Raw genomic sequence first — 6,051 nt, forward strand, 5'->3', positions numbered from 1 at the left:
GGTGTGGGGTCTTGGGCAAATAACTGTCGCCCGCCTACCGCCAGGGCCTCTGGCGGTAGGGTTATATAGCCTACCGCCAGGGGCCCTAGCGGTAGGGTGCGACGGAGGGGGACGGTGGCCGTTTCCGCGAGCTGACGTGGACTAGTACCCTACCGCCAGGGCCCCTGGCGGTAGGATGTATAACCCTACCGCCAGAGGCCCTTGCGGTAGGAAAAAGGGTCAAATCCTGGAAAAAAAATGAACCGAGGTCAGATCCTGAAATAGTATGCAAAAAGGGTCAAAACACGAAATTTTGCCACGCGAGCCAGCCATGCTCCTGTATGTCCACACACCACGGTTAGCAATTCACGTAGATCGAGTCGAGTTTGCGTTTAGTTTGAAGGGATGCTGCCACGTGGAACGTAGAATTTTGTAGGGGATACCGTGTGGAGTACTGTAGAATGTAGATCGTTGTTGCTCTCCATGATCGAGAGGAGAGGCCGGCGCCGCGGCTCAATCCCGATCATGCATGCATGTGCCGCCGCCGCCGCGCGCATGGCTTGAGGATCAATGTAAGCCCCCATAAATTTTGTCTAGAGGATCCTCTAGATGCCAATGTAAAAGAAAATACTAGTAAGATTGGGAAAAGATCTATAAAAAAATAAGCATGCGGTGACTGAACAATGATTACTGCAATTTTAACAATTGACAACATAACCTTGAAAATCCATGGATTTCAATGAAATGTTAAAAATTACTTTGCCCTTTTAAAAAAAGGTTTTTCAGAATATTCTATATTTTCTAAAATACTTGTTATTTTTCCGAATTTTCCCATTCATTATAAATGTTTGAATTTTTTTACGGGTGTATAGTGTTTGAAGTAATTTTCATCGATTTCCCTTTTTGTTACAAAAATGTTATCTGGCAAACATCATGGAAGGGGATGACTAGCGAAAGCTTTTTCCTGGCGATTTTAGATGCTTCGGGAGAGCAAACGGTGCAAATTTCGAATGAAAAATGCCCTTCTCTAAAGAAATTGTCATGTGTTTTCGAAGAAATTGTCTACCCACACGACTAAACTTATCATCTAAAATGTCCATAAATGGCATCCCTTCCAGCGAACGTTCGCCAACTTAGAGGGTCATTTTTGTTATTCTAATTACTTCAGAGTTAGTTTATGTTGCTAATTTCCTGCATTTTCATGGAGTACTCTCGAAAAAAAAGTGATGACACGACAATCATGAGTGTCGAAACCTGTTTGAGTCGATGAAGAATCGTACTCCCTATGATCACTTTTATAAGACGTTCTAGACAGCTGACCGAGCTGTCTAAAACGTCTTATAAGAAAGAACGAAGGGACTCGGGTTGCAACGGCAGTAAAACGTTCGGTGGTGGATCCGGCCGACGCCTGCGTGCGTAGCCGTAGCCAGCCACCAGCAACGGGAGAGAGAGAGAGATCCGTTCCCCTTCTCCTAGACACAAAAGCTGGCAGCTTGGCCCTGGCATGCTACCTGAATGGCAATAGATATTCGCCTCTTCTGCCCTTGACCAAAAGGAGCTGCGCTTTTTGCACCGAAACCCGAGCTGTGCGATGGTCCAACGCCAGCACAGAGAACAGATCAACAAGTAGCGAGGGAGGGCAAAATTTCGTGTTTTGACCCTTTTTGCATACTATTTCAAGATCTGACCCCGGTTTGAAAAAAAATCGGGATTTGACCCTTTTGCTACCGCCAGGGCCTCTGGCGGTAGGGTTAGACAGCCTACCGCCATAGCCCGTGGCGGTAGGGTGTGACGGAGGGGGACGGCGGCCGTTTGCCTGTGCTGACGTGGATAAGTACCTTACCGCCAGGGGCCCTGGCGGTAGGCTATCTAACCCTACCGCCAGAGGCCCTGGCGGTAGGGTGTGGCAGGGTTTTGCCGTACAAACTTTCTGTAACGAAATGTGCAATGGCCCTGGCGATAGGGTTCACCCTACCGCCATGGGGGCTGGCGGTAGGTTGTCTGACCCTACCGCCAGGGCCCTGGCGGTAGGGTCCTGTGTTTTGCTGTATAAAGTTTCTGTAACGAAATATGCAAGGGCCCTGGCGGTAGGTTCACCCTACCGCCATGGGGGCTGGCGGTAGGATGTCTAACCCTACCGCCAGGGTGCCTGGCGGTAGGGTCCTCTTTTTTGTTGTTTCAAGTTCATTTGGTTGCTTGTTTTCAAATTCAATATGACAGCAATATCACAGCAAGTTTCACAAAATATGACAGCAATATCATAGATTTTAAACAATTAAACTTGGGCATCACATAGATCCATATTAAGATAACTTGAAGTGCATAAAACATTTTAAACGAACTTCAACTAATCAGTAAACGGAGTTCCACATAGTAGCAAACACATAGATCCACAAATAACAAACATATAGTTCCACATAGTTTCACAACCACTAGACAAGTTCAACCAAACGAAGTTCAACCAAGCTAAAAGAGCCAAGTATCGAAGAGCATAATCAGTTGCTCCTTCCCCTCTTGGAGGTACGGTCCTCGTTACTCTTTGAACGAGTCTCTTCGGTCTTCTTCTTGGGCCGGCGAGGAAGCGGTCTCTGGAAAGGGTCCGGACTCAGCAAATCCTTCTTCTTCGGATTCCTCTTCTTCGGCAGCTGAGATGCTTGAGATGATTGAGTTGGTGGAGGTCCATAATCTTCATCGTACTCCTCCTCCCCGTTGCTCTCATCATCCTCCTCCTCCTCCCCTTCTTCATATGTGGCCTCCTCCTCCTCCTCCTCCCCTTCTTCATATGTGGCCTCCTCCTCCTCCTCCTCCTCCTCATCGGCCAACCTAGACGACAAGGGAACCTAGCTCGATGAGCCGATGTGACCCTGTGTGGCTACAGGCCGATAAGCTTCAACCGACCCAGCTCCAGCACACCCAAGCAGCCCTACTAGCTTGCGACAACGCTTCACGAACTTCTGCACTCACAATGAAACAAGGGCATAATAAGTATCAGGTTTATGATTGCAAGTGAACAAGATGCATCTGTTCTGAGGAGGCTGAAATTGTACCTTCATCGTCCCCCTCATTTTGTTCTCAGATTGTACGCTCCCGGGGATATCACCTAGTGCATCTGAGGCTTCAAAGATGCATCTTTTCAGCTCACCAGACTGCAACGGCATAAGTCAGTCACGATGACGAATGAAATAGTTTCAATACAACCGTTGGTTCAAACTTACCACTCTGTTGATGAGCGGGGCAAACTCCCTAAATCCATTGTGCATGTCTCTGATGCCGGTATGGTAGGCCTCTTCCTCGGGGTCATCCCTCTCCAGCTCCGCGATGTCTTCCGCCGTCCACCGAGGCCTGAGGCGAAGACGGTGCTTCTGGCCATCATCGTACCACCTCATGTGTCAGCCCAGGTAAGCATCCCAGTCAGTCACCCTCCTCTCCCCGTCATTCCGGTACCTCCATCGGTTCCACTCCGTCACATGAGTTTTATGCTCCTCTCCCCAGTCTGTGATCGACTGATTCTTCTGCCGGCTCATCCTGCAAGGCATAAGCAACAAGAATCATCATAAGCGCAATGAGATCATCATAAGCAACAAGAAACATGATAAGCGTAATGAAATCATGGGCACGGAGAACAAAGCGCTCACAGGTGGAGCGCGTGGCCGCCGGTATCGGTGGGCTGGCCCGGTGGGGTATGCTGAAAAATCTCAAACTGCGTGGCCACGCGGTGTGGCAAGTGCCACTCGACGGCGTACACACAGATCATGGGCACGATGCACCGCCAGAGACCACGGTCCGCATCGCACATCACATTCAGATCAAAGACCCACTCTCGGTCTTGTCGATACGGCCACTAGTTTACCTATTACATATACATTGGTAAGTTCCCACTCTCGGTCAAAAGTGGAATCAAAGAGAAAGGTGTTGAGCGAGTTCATATACCTGTGAATGCATCAAAGCGTCCAACTCGTTGGTGTAGGTCTTGTACGAAGTCTTGTTTAGGCCCGTGTAGAGTTTGACAACGTCCCACTCGTAAGCTACGGTGGGGTTTCGAGTCTCGTTGCCGTCTTTGCCATAGTCTTCCCATGGGCGTCTTGGCATCTTCACCGGACGCCCCACCGGCAGCCGCTCCCACATCCAAATGGATAAGGCCCAGACAAAGCCACCCATATTGGACTTGTCTCCCGTCCTCTGCGTTGCGTCGTCAAGCTGCAAAACATCAAATGAGGATCAGATATAAGAAAATGTCATGGACATACTTTCCTAGGTAGGTAGGCAATTAGACACTCTCTTACCGAACGGTATAGGTAGGCGAGAGATGCGGACCCCCAACTGTACCCTGCATCCCAGTCGTCTAGGAAGAACAGATACGACCAGTTGGCAGAGTTCCCGGAGCTTTCTGGAAACACGACCTCCGTGAGAAGATACCACAGGTAGGCCCTCGCGTACCACTCCACAGTCGCCTCATCTGCACCTTCGGGGCATGTCTTCCGGTGCTCCGAGAGCCAGATCAACGGCACACCGTATGTACGGTTGCTCTTGGCACCGGGGCAGTCGCCGATGAGGGTGGTGACCCTCTCCTGCCAGTTGGTCCTCTCCACTCGACCGGTGAGTGCATGACCCTCGATCGGCATGGCAGTAATCATCTCCCAGTCCTCGAGGGTCACCGTCATCTCCCCGCATGGCAGATGGAAAGAATGGGTCTCCGGTCGCCACCGGTCAATCAGAGCTGTGAGAGCTGCGTGGACAAGCGTCGGCGGCTGACGCTTGAACTGCAACACGAAACCCAACAGTCGGGCTCTCTTGAAGAACGGCGCGTAGCGATCGTCGTAGTCCATATGCCCATGAACCCCGTGACCCCTCATGCGCAGTGGCTGGAGCATCTGTCAAAAAGTGAACGCCCAAAGTTAGGAAATCATTTTCATCAATCTGAAAACTTTGATCAAAATTTCATTCATATCACTTACCTCTCCGTTCTCTATGAACCGGGCACGATGACCCTTGTCGAATGCCCAGTCCAGCATGGAGTACCGTGGGCCGATGTGGTCCGCAAGATGTGGCCGCCTTAATAAAATTTCATAAACAAAAGCACCATAAGCACATCATATCAAAATCATATCACCATGCATCATATCACAAAAAAATCAAATCATATCACCATGCATCATATCGCCATGCATCATGTCACCATGATGGATCAAATCATATCAACATTACTCATATCAAAAAAAATCCTTCCCCTCTTTAATCATATCAACATGCATCATATCACAAAAAAAATCATCCAACAATAATCTTCAATGTATTATCTCCAAACAACATCTTCATATCATCATATCAACATGCATCATCACTCCAACATGCATCATATCATCATATTTTTAAACAAAAAAAATCCAACATGCATCATATCATCATATTTGTAAACAAAAAATTCCTCCAACATCTTCATATCATCATATCAACATGCATCATCAACCTACAATCAATTCCTCCCACATGCATTACATCATAATTTTTTTAACAAAAAAAAATTATGAACTAGGGTTCATCTTCACACTAACATATGAACTATTGATTAGAGTTCATATTCATTACCACTACTTAGTAAAGAACTAAGAACTAGAACTAGAATCAAGCTAAAACAATCTTAGGGAAAAAAATCAAATCTAAGTTCAAAAAAATGAGGGATTTGAAGCAAATAATGCGTCGAATCGGAAGCAAGTTTGCAAAAACTAATTGGAGGGATTGGAGGAGCTTACGATTCTCTCTTTGGGGCCATCTCGATCCGCCAAAACGGTGAAGAATCGGTGAAGATCCGATGGGGGGAGTGGAGGAGATGAGAGGGAAAGAGGGGCGACTTGGGGGAGAAAAAGGAAACTGCCGACCGGGGGGGGGGGGGGGGGGGGGGGGGAGATGGAAACGGGCGCGGGGTCTCGGGCAAATAACTGTCGCCCGCCTACCGCCAGGGCCTCTGGCGGTAGGGTTATACATCCTACTGCCAGGGGCCCTGGCGGTAGGGTGCGACGGAGGGGGACGGCGGCCGTTTCCGCGAGCTGACGTGGACTAGTACCCTACCGCCAG

At 48.6% G+C, this 6,051-nt stretch overlaps 1 pseudogene; it reads right to left on the bottom strand.

Moving 5' to 3' along the window:
* Positions 1 to 572: 572 nt before the first annotated feature.
* Positions 573 to 5,749, bottom strand: LOC123120852 (serine/threonine-protein phosphatase 7 long form homolog; annotated as a pseudogene).
* Positions 5,750 to 6,051: the final 302 nt, after the last annotated feature.

This window comes from Triticum aestivum, chromosome 5D (genome assembly GCF_018294505.1).
Source record: "Triticum aestivum cultivar Chinese Spring chromosome 5D, IWGSC CS RefSeq v2.1, whole genome shotgun sequence".
Classification (NCBI taxonomy): Eukaryota; Viridiplantae; Streptophyta; class Magnoliopsida; order Poales; family Poaceae; genus Triticum; species Triticum aestivum.